The 12,556-nt window shown below is 49.0% G+C and overlaps 1 non-coding gene across 1 annotated transcript; it reads left to right on the forward strand.

The window, feature by feature from the left end:
- Positions 1–72, forward strand: TRNAA-UGC (transfer RNA alanine (anticodon UGC)). Its single transcript has one exon. It is a non-coding gene; the product is annotated as a tRNA-Ala (tRNA).
- Positions 73–12,556: the final 12,484 nt, after the last annotated feature.

Below are 12,556 nucleotides of genomic sequence, written 5' to 3' on the forward strand. Positions count from 1 at the left end.
GGGGTTGTAGCTCAGTGGTAGAGCACATGCTTTGCATGTATGAGGCCCTGGGTTCAATCCCCCCCATTTCCAGGTTTCTTTTTCATCCTGCTGCTTTGCTCATGCCTAGAGGGGATGTGTCCCACCAGGCTCCTTGACCGAGCTTCAATCCTGCTCACTGAGGGGCAAGGGACAATTGCATGGAAGGTCCTGGGGGCGTTTCTGCTCCTAAGTCACCTCGGTATGTTTAAGATTTCCACCCGCTGTGCTGCTTGGGACAATGGTAGATGAAAAGGGCGAATCCTCCAGCACTGGAAGGAAAGGTCCCATCTGCACAGCCCGAGAGGCAAGGAAACAGAGGGGTTGTCAGTGCTCAGAGAGGAGAGAGATCAGTGATTTACACCCACCAGGGGACACTGACTTTTTGAGGCAGGTGTAGCTGGCTTGAGATGGTGCTGACGATGGATAGAAAAAAGGCTGGAGTCAGTGACAGATGGGACCACAGAAGGGGAAGGGGAATGGCAGCCCCACAGAAGGTCCTGGGTGCTCAGATGCTCCAAGTATTGAACCCTGGCCTGTCCTAGAGAGAGAAAAGACCCAGAGGGACCCAGCCCCCCTACAGTGATCCCGTGGAGAAGAACCTGGCTGGGAGTGGGGTGGTTTCCCTCTGGGCAAAGGGGAGCTGAAATCCCTCAGTGTCCTGGAATTTAAGCAATGAAAGCTTCAAACCCTGCACGGGTGTGGGCTGAGGTGCATCAGCAGAAGGTTGGGCTGGACAGAGCTGGCAGGTTTGTATAATTTTTGGTGGTTCCGAGAATGAGACCAAGTCCTGCCCCACCCCACACCTGTGCGAGGCTCTGGGAGGGAGTTTGGGTGTGGGAGGGAGGTGTTGGGCTCTGGGAAAGACTTTGAGTGCAGGGTCTGGGCTCAGTCAGAGGGTTGGGGTGCAAGAGTGGGTGTGGTGGGCAGCGTCTTGGAGGGAGTTTGGGTGCGGATATGGGGTTTGAGTTGGAGCAGGGTGTGAGGGGTGCAGGAGAGGGTGAGGGGTGCAGCATTTACCTCAAGCATTTCCCAAAAGCAATGTGCACCCCTCTCTGGAAGCAGCCTCTAACCAGGAGGGCTGGGAGTGTCTCTGTGCACCACTGCCAGCAGACTCCACCCCACAGGTCCCATTGCCACAGTAGGCAGAGTTGGCACTCGGGGAGACCTCCCACACACACCTCATGGGCTACAGTGACGTGCCAGCTGCTTCTGGGGGTGGCGTGCCACACGGAGCGAGGGTGAGCAGGAAACTGCCTTAGCCCCCTTGTGCTGGTGGTGGTGGCGGCAGCAGGGATCTTTGGGCCCTTTTAATTTTCCATAGGCAGCAGGCAGGACCAGAGGGGACACTCCCAAGGCCAAATATTGCTTTGCACAATGATAAATCTTGGAAGAGGACAGAAATGAAATGGCAGAAGAACCTAAGGAATGAAAAGCCTCCGGATTCTTGTGTGTGCACTGACGCTGAAGAGAAACTGTAATTTGACTCGCTTTGTGTCTGCGGCCGGTAAAATATCAAGGTAAAATCATTCCAGTGATTGTGATACCGGGTTTGAGAAGGCTTTGGTCTTATTAAAATGTAACTAGCATGATAGGTCCTGTCTTGATCATGGGTGGGAAGATGTTCTTTTTCAGGGATCTCAGACGAGAACTGGGCCACAACACCGGGTTTGTTTAGGCCACAAAAACGGAGGCAGGAACCTCTTCTCTTCTGCTGGCAAAGAACCCCAGGTACCGAAAAGACAGAGACTCACATCCCTGAATGGGCTTTTAAAAAGTTAGGGCCCGACCATTTCTTGTTTCCACAGACTAGACACTTTAGCAAACTTTAGAATTCCTTGGTGCTAAACACTGTGAAACTCCCCTTTCTCCATCACAGAGGGCTTTAACATCCCGTATCTCACTCAGGCTCACAACTGCCCAGAGTTTGAGAACTGTCCCTGTTCCCATTGGACAGACGGGGAGGAGCCTGAGGTACAGAGAAGGGAAATGACCTACCCAAGGGCATACACAGAAAGGTGGTGGCAGAGCCAGAAAGAGAAGCCAGCGGTCCTGACTCCTGTTCTAACAGACAAACCCTCCCCCTCCTCCTTAGAGGTAGGGATAGAGCCCAGGAATCGAGATGGTGAGGAAATTTCATTGAAACCATTTCTGTCAGAAAATCTCATTCAGACTAAATCAGTTTGTTTCTCAATATCATAACAAGTGGGATGAAAGTTCTTTGCAAAAGTATTTTGTTGCAAAACAAAAGCATCTCCTGTTTGTCACAGTGTGTTAAATTGTCTCCTCGCACACAAAGAGGAGACACTTAGATCTCAAACATTAGATAAGATGCTTCAGTCTGAGCTACGTCGTTGCTGCTTTTAACAATTTCAAAATAAAAACATACAAATCAAATAGACTATTTCAGCTATTCTATTATGTGTTAATCTGCTCTGAGTAAATGTGATAGGATACCTTAAATTATGCATTATTCCTAGTGACACTCTCCAATGGATCCCCATCCTCCACCCACCGTGAGGTAGGTAGGAGCAGATCATTACTATCCCTACTTGACAGATGGAGAAGCTCAGGCTGAGAAAGAGAATTGACTTGTCTCAGGTCACACAGCCAGTCAGGCTGGGCTGGGGCGGCAGGAGGTGCGGGTGGTGGGGGCAGAGCCCAGGGCTGAGGCGGCAGGAGTGTGTGTGGGTGGGGGAGCACTGGAGGGGGGGAGAGGAGAGCCCAGAGCTGGGACAGCACGGGGTGTGTGTGGGGTGAGAGCCCAGGACTGGGACAGCAGGGGGATGAGGTTGGGGGGAGGCCCAGAGCTGGAGTGTCAGGGGGTTCAGGTGGGGAGGGAAAGCCCAGGGCTTGTGCAGCAGGGGAGTGGGGGGGGCAGGGATGGGGTGGGGGCAGCCAAAATTTTTTTTTGCTTTGGGCAGCAAAAGACCTAGAACCAGCCCTGCCTCCACGCACCATGAGGTAGGTAGGAGCGGATCATTATTATCCCTACTTGAAAGAGGGAGAAGCTCAGGCTGAGAAAGGAGAATTGACTTGTCTCAGGTCACACAGGCAGTCGGTGGCAGAGTTGGGAATAGGACACAAGAGCCCTAATTTTCAAAATAACCATCGGATCTTGAATTTCAGACATTGAATGACCTGAATAAAGTGGTCTCAGATGAGCTCCAGACCAACAATAGTGACAGTAATTATTCAGCAAGTATTTCAGGAGAACTGCAATGTTAGAGAGAATCATGAACTGCTCAGAGACCATTAATGCAGAGAAGCAGCAAAATTCATCAAACATAGAACTGGTTCTGACTTATTTCCTTGGTCTTAAAAGAGAACAACAAGGACCTGAGTCTCCTCCCTGTCAATAACCCCCTGCTCAGCCAATCAGGGTAGAGACTGAGGACGGGAGGCTGAGGATGAGCCCAGAGAGCCCGAAGGATGGCCCAGGTCACTGGTGGGGATCACTGCCCAAGCACTATTTCAGCCCCACATTTTTCGGTGAACCTCCCACAGTGGGAGCTACAGAGCACTGCCCCACAACACACACACACACACACACACAAGCATACCTCCTGGTGTTGAGAGGGGAATAGGAAAAAGGAGAAAAGAAGCAAGAGAAGAAGAGAAAAGAGGGAGGGAGGGTGGATGGAGGAAAAGGTGAAACAAAAAGGACAAACCCTTATGTCCCCACTGATTCTAAGGGACAAAATCCCAGCTGCGGAATAAAATTCTGCCTCCTTAAGCTTGTGTTTTCCATGCCTAGAATTCAACTCTCACCAGATGGATCAGACTGAACAGGTTTCAAACCTCCAGGAGGCTCTTACCTTCTAAACAGGGATGGCTGTTTTCTAGTAAAATCACTACAAGAGAAGGAGAAAACCCGAAAGAGGTTCCTCCTGGCGCTCACGTCCGTGACCCCGAATACTCTCTCATTCCTCAAAGACAGACCTGGAGAAGGAGAATTGCTGAAGCAAAGCCACAGGGGTCTCTGAGGTTTCCCTGGCCCCTCGCCACTCTCCTGCCTGAATGATGTCAGAATCTCTCTGTGAGGTCACCACCTCCCCACCAGTAGTCTTTGACCAATAATGTGAGGTCCTGTAAAAGGCCTTTCTGATGTTACTGCTACACCCCTCCCTTGCTGTGCCAATGTCCTGCCCCTGGCCAGGCACTTTGGAGGTTTGAGCTACTCCCTGTGAATCACCACACTCAAGGAGCGTTCGTTCAAGGAAGCAAGTTGGCTAGACAGTAAAACATCAGACGATGCTCCCAATGCTACACTCAGTTTTTCAGAAATTAGTCGATTTTATGTCGAGAAGAGACCATCAGAATATTTAATCATAGAATATCAGGGTTGGAAGGGACCTCAGGAGGTATCTAGTCCAATCCACTGCTCAAGGCAGGACCAATCCCCAACTAAATCTTACCAGCCAGGGCTCTGTCAAGCCTGACCTTAAAAACCTCTAAGGAAGAAGATTCCACCACCTCCCTAGGTAACCCATTCCAGTGCTTCACCACCCTCCTTGTGAAAAAGTTTTTTCCTAATATTCCACCTAAACCTTCCTCGTTGCAACTTGAGACCATTACTCCTTGTTCTGTCATCAGGTACCATAGAGAACAGTCTAGATCCATCCTCTTTGGAACCCCCTTTCAGGTACTTGAAAGCAGCTATCAAATCCCCCCTCAGTCTTCTCTTCTGCAGACTAAACAAGCCCAGTTCCCTCAACCTCTCCTCACAAGTCATGTGCTCCAGATTTCTAATCATTTTTGTTGCCCTCTGTTGGAATCTTTCCAAGGTTTCCAAATCCTTCGTGTAGTTTTGGGCCCAAAACTGGACACAGTACTCCAGACGGGGCTTCACCAATGTCGAAAAGAGGGGAATGATCACATCCATCGATCTGCTGGCAATGTCCCTACTTATACAACCCAAAATGCCGTTAGCCTTCTTGGCAACAAAGGGCACACTGTTGACTCATAGCCAGCTTCTCGTCTACTGTAATCTCTAGGTCCTTTTCTGTGGAACCGCTTCCTAACCATTCGGTCCCTAGTCTGTAACAGTGAATGGGATTCTTCTGTCCTATGTGCAGGATTCTGCACTTGTCCTCGTTGAACCTCATCAGGTTTCTTTTGCCCCAGTCCTCTAATTTGTCTAGGTCCCTCTGTATCCTAACCCTACCCTCCAGCGTATCAACCACTCCTACCAGTTTAGTGTCATCTGCAAACTTGATGAGGGTGCAGTCCACGCCATTCTCCAGATCATTAATGAAGATATTGAACAAAACTGGCCCCAGGACCAACCCTTGGGGCACGCCGCTTGAAACTGGCTGCCAACTAGACATGGAGCCTTTGATCACTGCCCATTGAGTCTGACGATCTAGCCAGCTTTCTAACCACCTTACAGTCCATTCATCCAGCCCATACTTTAACTTGCTGGCAAGAATACTGTGGGAGATCACAACAAAAGCTTTGCTAAAGTCAAGGAATAACACATCCACTGCTTTCCCCTCATCCACAGACCCAGTTATCTCCTAATAGAAGGCAATTAGGTTAGTCAGGTATGACTTGCCCTTGGTGAATCCATGCTGACTGTTCCTGATCACTTTCCTCTCCTCTAAGTGCTTCAGAAGTGATTCCTTGAGGACCTGCTCCATGATTTTTCCAGGGATTGAGGTGAGACTGACTGGCCTGTAGTTCCCCAAATCCTCCTTCTTCCCTTTTTAAAAGATGGGCACTACAGTAGCCTTTTTCCAGTCATCTGGGACCACCCCCGATCGCCATGAGCTTTCATAGATAATGGGTAATGGCTCTGCAATCACATCCGCCAACTCCTTTAGCACCCTCGGATGCAGCGCATCCAGCCCCATGGACATGTGCTGGTCTCCAGTTTTTCTAAATAGTCGCGAACCATTTCTTTCTCCACAGAGGGCTGGTCACCTTCTCCCCACACTGTGCTGCCCAGTGCAGCAGTCTGGGAGCTGATCTTGTTTGTGAAGACAGAGACAAAAAAAGCATTGAGTACATTAGCTTTTTCCACATCCTCTGTCCACTAAGTTACCTCCCTCATTCAGTAAGAGGCCCACACTGTCCTTGACTTTCTTCATGTTACTAACATACCTGAAGAAACCCTTCTTCTTACTCTTAACATCTCTTGCTAGCCTTAACTCCGAGTGTGATTTGGCCTTCCTGACTTCACTCCTGCATGCCTGAGCAATATTTTTATACTCCTCTCTGGTCATTTGTCCAATCTTCCACTTTTTGTAAGCTTCTCTTTTGCGTTTAAGATCAGCAAGGATTTCACTGTTAAGCCAAGTTGGCCGCCTACCATATTTACTATTCTTTCTACACATCAGGATGTTTTTTTCCTGCAACCTCAATAAGGATTTTTTAATCCTTTAGAGGATTTGAACTGATTTCAGTGGAGGCACATGTTTGCTAGGTTTATATGCATTTGCACAGGAAGATATTGAGTGTTTGCATTGATTTCAGGGATCCCTACTCAGTGGAACTCGTGAACATAACAAAAATGCAATTACTTTTGCTGAAGGAAGAGGTGTGTAAGGGGGCATGTGGATCTGAACCAAGGACTACTTGATTTGCAGTCAAACACTCTACCACTGAGCTATACTCCCATGACTGCTATGAAAGTAAGTCAGTGATCTTAAAGAGTTTGAAGGACAGGCCCTGCCTCAGAGATCTCCTGTTCTCTTCCCAGTCCACAGTGCTTTTAAAAATGGGGTTTCATTAAACTTATAGATGCATGGAGACACCACAGCTTGCACACCCACCCGCAGAGATTCCCCCAGTGATGTAGCTACCACTTCTCGGGGAGATGGATTAACTACACGGGCGGGACAGCTCTCTCCCCTCTGCTTAGAGCATCTTCATTATTTATGAATAGGTAGGAAAGAACCTCCTGAATGGACAGTAACCAATTGATCAAATATTGGTGGGTCTGCATTCAGTATGGGTAACTGATCATACTGGGCTAGATTAGAAGGAGTATTGGCAGCAGAAGTGACTATTCCCCTCTATTCGGCATTGGTGAGGCCACATCTGGAGCATTGCGTCCAGTTTTCGCCCTCCCACTAGAGAAACAAGTTAGAGAGAGTCTAGGGGAGGGCAACAAAAATGATTAGGGGGCAGGGGACTTACAAGGAGAGGCTGAGGACAGGCCACTCAGAGGGGGGGCGCGTGGGGCAATTTGCCCCAGGCCCTGCAGGGCCCCCATGAGAATATAGTATTCTAGAGTATTGCAACTTTTTTATGGAAGGGGCCCCCAAAATTGTTTTGCCCCAGGCTCTGAATCCTCTGGGTGGCCCTGCCCACTCCAACCCCTGACTCGTTCTCCTCCCTCTGAGTCCCCACCTATGCTCTGCCCTCACTCCCTTTTGGCCACTTCCCACCCCTGCTCTTCCTCTTTGGCTGAGGCCTGCTGGTCCAACTTTCGCTTGCTCCTCTGCTGCCCGAAGGCCTCCTTATGCCTCTCCACCCCCTACCCCAAGGCCTGTCTGCTGCCCCCACCTCTCTGCCCTTCCCCTTAAACTCACCCTGCCCAAACCTCTCTGCCCCCTCCCCTAAGACCAGCCCTGCCCACCACTTGTGCCTCTCTGCTTCTCCCCTGGGACCCACCCTGCACAGCACTCACACCTCTCTACCCCCTCCCCTGACCTGCCCTGTCCACCACCCACACCTCTCTGCCCCTCCCTTAAGACACGCCCTGTCCACCTCTTTCCTCGGTCATCTCTTGTTATTCATTGAAACATCAAGGATGGAATAAATAGCTGAGTTTACTCCAGGGTGAGGAAGAAAGAAGCCACCAATCCCCTAGCAAAGCTCAGTGCCCAGGAGAAAACCTACCCTCTGCTATTGCAATCCCTGATGTGCTGGGGATATGATGGTAAAGGAACTGTCTGAATGATCAAGGCAGGAAATGGACAACAATCTACAGGAACGTCATTGACCACAAAAACACCCTCCTCATGCTCCAGCCAGAAGGGAAATGAGCAGGAATTCTTGCAGTTCAGCCATGGACACACTTCCACAACGGCACAGCAGTGTGTGTGTTGTGGAAGCTGGTCTGAGGGAACAACTGGAATTGATCACAGATTGAGAACAGAACTAGAGTTTAGCGAGAGACCCATCTCAAGCAAGTAGTTATGACCGAGTTTCTAAGGCGATGGACTAGCAATCCATTGGGGTTTTCTGGCACAGGTTCACATCCTGTCAACTACAGAGGAATTTGTGGTTCTTTAGTTTCAAGGGAGCTGGGTCTTGTCTCACTCTCAAACTGTGGCTACACTGTTGGGTAATGTAACTTTAAAGTGTTTTAATTAAACAGCTGTTGCATATCCACACTATGCCCCTTGTGTCACCAGAGCACAACCAGGCTAGAATCTTGGATGGCCACAGAGAGCAGTGCATTGTGGGTAGCTGTGCAACTGGCTGCAGGTGTTTTGGGAAGGGTTTGCAAGACCTCATGGCTGGTACAGCATCACATGATGCAGGGTTGTCTATCCCATTGTTCCATGGGAATCCTACTAGATTGCCAGCTGCTTTTCAACTGCAATGTGCCTGGTGGGGTACAGAGTATGTGTGTGTGTGTGGGGAGAGTGAGTGTGTGGGCACACTGTCTCTAAGTCCAGACAGCTTCTGCAAGCAGCCAGTCCTGAGGCAGGGGGAGGGAGACAGCCCCAACATCAGCCCCTGCTTCCCTCACTGGCTCAGGTCAGCACAGCAGCCTCTGTCTCACACACACACACACACACACAAACACACACACACTGCTGCCTGCTTAGCTCTGTGTCAGGGGTGCTGGAACAGGGGGTTAGAGGGCTGTGGCTCCACCACTGTTTACGAGCTGTTAGGACCAGTGATGGAGTGGGGGGAAGGGTGGAGTCTTAGGGGGGGAAAAGGCGTTCTTTGGGTGAGACCTCGGGGGGAGGGGTGGTGTGAGTGTGGGTCCTTGAGGAAGGGGTGTCATGGGAGTGCCACAGTTCAGACAATGGTGCCCCCCCCACTGTAAGGATGTTCCTGCCGCCCCTGTGTATAAATCCATGGTACGCCCAAATCTTGCATGCTGCATGCAGATACGGTCACCCCATCTCAGAAAAGATGTATTGGTATTGGAAAAGGTTCAGAAAGGGGTATGGAGTGTCTGCCATCTGAGGAGAGAATAATAAGCCTGGGACTTTTCAGCTTGGAGAAAAGATGACTAAGGGAGGATATGATAGAGGTCTATAAAATCATGGCTGGTGTGGAGAAAGTAAATAAGGAAGTGTTACTTATTCCTTCTCATAACACAAGAACTTGGGGTCACCAAATGAAATTAATAGGCAGCACGTTTAAAACAAACAAAAAAGGAAGTATTTTTTCACACAACGCACAGTCAACCTGCGGAACTCCTTGCCAGAGGATGTTGTGAAGGTCAAGACTATAACAGGGCTCAGAAAAAGAGCTAAATCGATTCATGGAGGACATGCTCTGAGCCAGGATGGGCAGGGAAGGTGTCCCTAGTCTCTGTTTGCTGGGAGCGGGTGACAGGGGATAGATCCCTTGATGATTACCTGTTCTGTTCATTCTCTCTGGGGCACCTGGCTTTGGCTGCTATGGGAAGACAGGACACTGGGCGAGATGGACCCAGTCTGACTCAGTCTGACTGCTCTTACATCCTTATGCTCCTTTCATACAGATGCCTGGGATTCTGCCTGACAATGTGTCCCTGAGGTCTCAGCCAAAATGCCCAGACAGGCAAACACTCTGGGCTCCTAAAGCCTCTGCCCCCCACCTAGTGCTTATGGCTCATCCCTGCCCCTTGCTGCTGCTCCTTGCTGTAGAAGGTGAAAGGAGCGGAGGCAGCACAGGAGCCTTCTGGGGATGCAGATCTGAGGCTTTGGGAGAGACACATTGTCTGAGACATCAGAGCGCTGTAAACCATGCAGCCACTTCCTCAATCAGGGGCCTGTTCCAGCCCCGAGTCTGGGTTACCGTCATCCCATCCACACAGCAGGGTGCCCACTGTTGTGTATTTGGTTGTCATGGTTTTTGTTCCCATGCAACTGAGTTAGATTATTAGGGGTTAGCCCAGCAAGCTTCGGCCAATTGGGTAAGCTCTGTGTCTGTAAATAAATGGTAGTTTTGTTAGCTGTCAGCTGTCTGGCCTCAAGTGATTTCTTCTTAAATCGGCTGCCCACAAGGATATAACAAGTGGCGATGAGGATGGGATTCTGGTGCTGCTCCAGCAACACAAGGAAGTAGAAGTCAAGGTACAGAAAGTGAAACTAAAAATCATGGCTACTCTGACCAGGCCACTGGAACCTTTTGATGAGAATATAGAGCAGTGGCCTGCGTATACTGAGTGTTTTGAGCTTTTTGTTATTGCAAATGACATTCCAGAAGAGAAGAAGGTGCCCATATTCTTAAGTGTTGTAGGAGCTAAAACCTACTCCCTGTTACGCAGCTTACTATACCCTGTTAAGCCTGAGACTAAATCTTGCAGTGACATGGTGGAAATCCTGGGGTCCCATTTTTCCCCAAAACCACTGGTAGTTGCTGAAAGATATCGGTTTCACAAAAGAGACCAAAAAGAAGATGAAACAGTTGTACAATTTGTAGCAATTTTAAAAAAGCTAGCAGAACACTGTGAATTTAAAGAGATGTTAAATGATGCGCTGTGTGACAGGTTAGTGTGTGGCCTCTACAGAGAAGCTATACGGAAGAGGCTCAGTTTACATTACAGAAGGCTGTTGATATTGCTGTATCCATGGAACTGGCTACAAGGGAGGCGCAATGCATCGGTGCATCCCCTAGGCTGCAAAAAGTGTCACAAGAACCTACCCACAAAACTGTGCAGAGTCAGGAATGTTACCGCTGTGGTAAGCCAGGTCACCAGGCATCAGAATGCTGGTGTAAGGACCTGGTGTGTCGACACTGTGGCAAAAAGGGACACATTGAGTGTGCCTGTAAACAAAAGAACAAGAGGCCTGTGGTCTGGCCGACAAAAAGAGGAACCCTGCATACCCTAGAGCAGACCCAGGATGATCAAGGTGGCACCTCATCGCAATCGGAAGTGCCACTGCATGTTTTGTCTTTGGCAGTGGGCTCACATGAATTCGGGATAACCCCGTTATTGGATGGCAAACCTATATGCATGGAACTGGACACTGGTGCAGCTGTCTCGCTGGTCTCCGAAACTGTGTATAAAGAAAAGCTACAGCCTCTTGCCCTTAAGGCAACAAAAACTGTTCTGAAGACGTATACAGGAGAAGCTGTGCCCATGTTGGGCACTATTTATGTTAAGGTGGAGCTGAATGGACAGGCTGCTAAATTGCCACTGTTTGTGGTGAGAGGTAACTACCCAGCCTTAATGGGTAGGTCTTGGTTTGGGCAGATTCAGCTGATCTGGGCAGAAGTGCACCGGATGACTAAAGAAGAAACCAGTCTAACCCCTATACTAAGGAAACATGCTGCTGTTTTTGGAGATGATTTGGGAAGTATGAAGAGAATCACTGTGACATTGAACATTAAACCTGATAGTCCACCAAAATATCTGAAAGCCAGTACTGTGCCATATGCCATCAGGCGAAAAGTAGAAACAGACCTGGAGCGCCTGGTCACCAATGGAGTCCTAACACCAGTTACCCATAGTTCATGGGCCACTCCTATCATTCCAATAGTGAAGAAAGATGGCTCTCTCTGGATTTGAGGTTATTTTAAAATCACTGTCAACCCAGTGTTGTGTGCAGAGCAATACCGTCTTCCCTGCATAGATGACCTCTTCGCAGGCCTGTCTGGGGGACAAAAGTTCAGTAAGATTGATCTGAGTCAAGCATATATACAGACGCACGTCGATTACAAGTCCTAAGATCTGTTGACTATTGTGACTCATAAGGGGCTTTATCGATACTGTCGCCTACCCTTCCAAATAATGTCTGCTCCCGCCCTGTTCCAGAGGGCTATGGACCACATCTTGTGTGGCTTGTCAGGAGTTCAGTGCTATCTGGATGATATCCTGGTCACTGGAAGGAATGAAGAGGATCACTTAAAGAATTTAGAGGCTACCCTACAAAGACTGGAATAGTATGGCCTACGAGTTCGCAAAGACAAGTGTGAATTCTTCAAGCTCTCTGTTGAATATTTGGGACACATCATTGATTCTGCAGGTCTTCATAAGGCCCCTGCAAAAGTTAAAGCTATGGTAGAGGCTCCCCCACCTTTAAATGTAAGCCAGCTGCACTCATTTCTAAGACTATTGAACTATTATGGAAAGTTCATCTCACAGTTAGCCACACTGTTAAAACCATTTCATGAGCTCCTGGGGCAGAACAAGGCCTGGAAGTGGACTGAAGCCTGTGATGTTGTATTTAGCAAACTTAAGGATGCACTGCTAAATTCTGAAGTTCTAACGCACTTTGATCCATCCTTACCCCGACAATTGCCTGCGATGCCTTCCCTTATGGAGTGGGAGCAGTCGTGTCATTCATTATGCCTTCTGGAGAAGAGAGACCTATTGCTTTTGCTTCATGCACTCTAAGCAAAGCAAAAACTAACT

The sequence above is a fragment of the Gopherus flavomarginatus genome, chromosome 8 (genome assembly GCF_025201925.1).
Source record: "Gopherus flavomarginatus isolate rGopFla2 chromosome 8, rGopFla2.mat.asm, whole genome shotgun sequence".
Lineage (NCBI taxonomy): Eukaryota > Metazoa > Chordata > Testudines > Testudinidae > Gopherus > Gopherus flavomarginatus.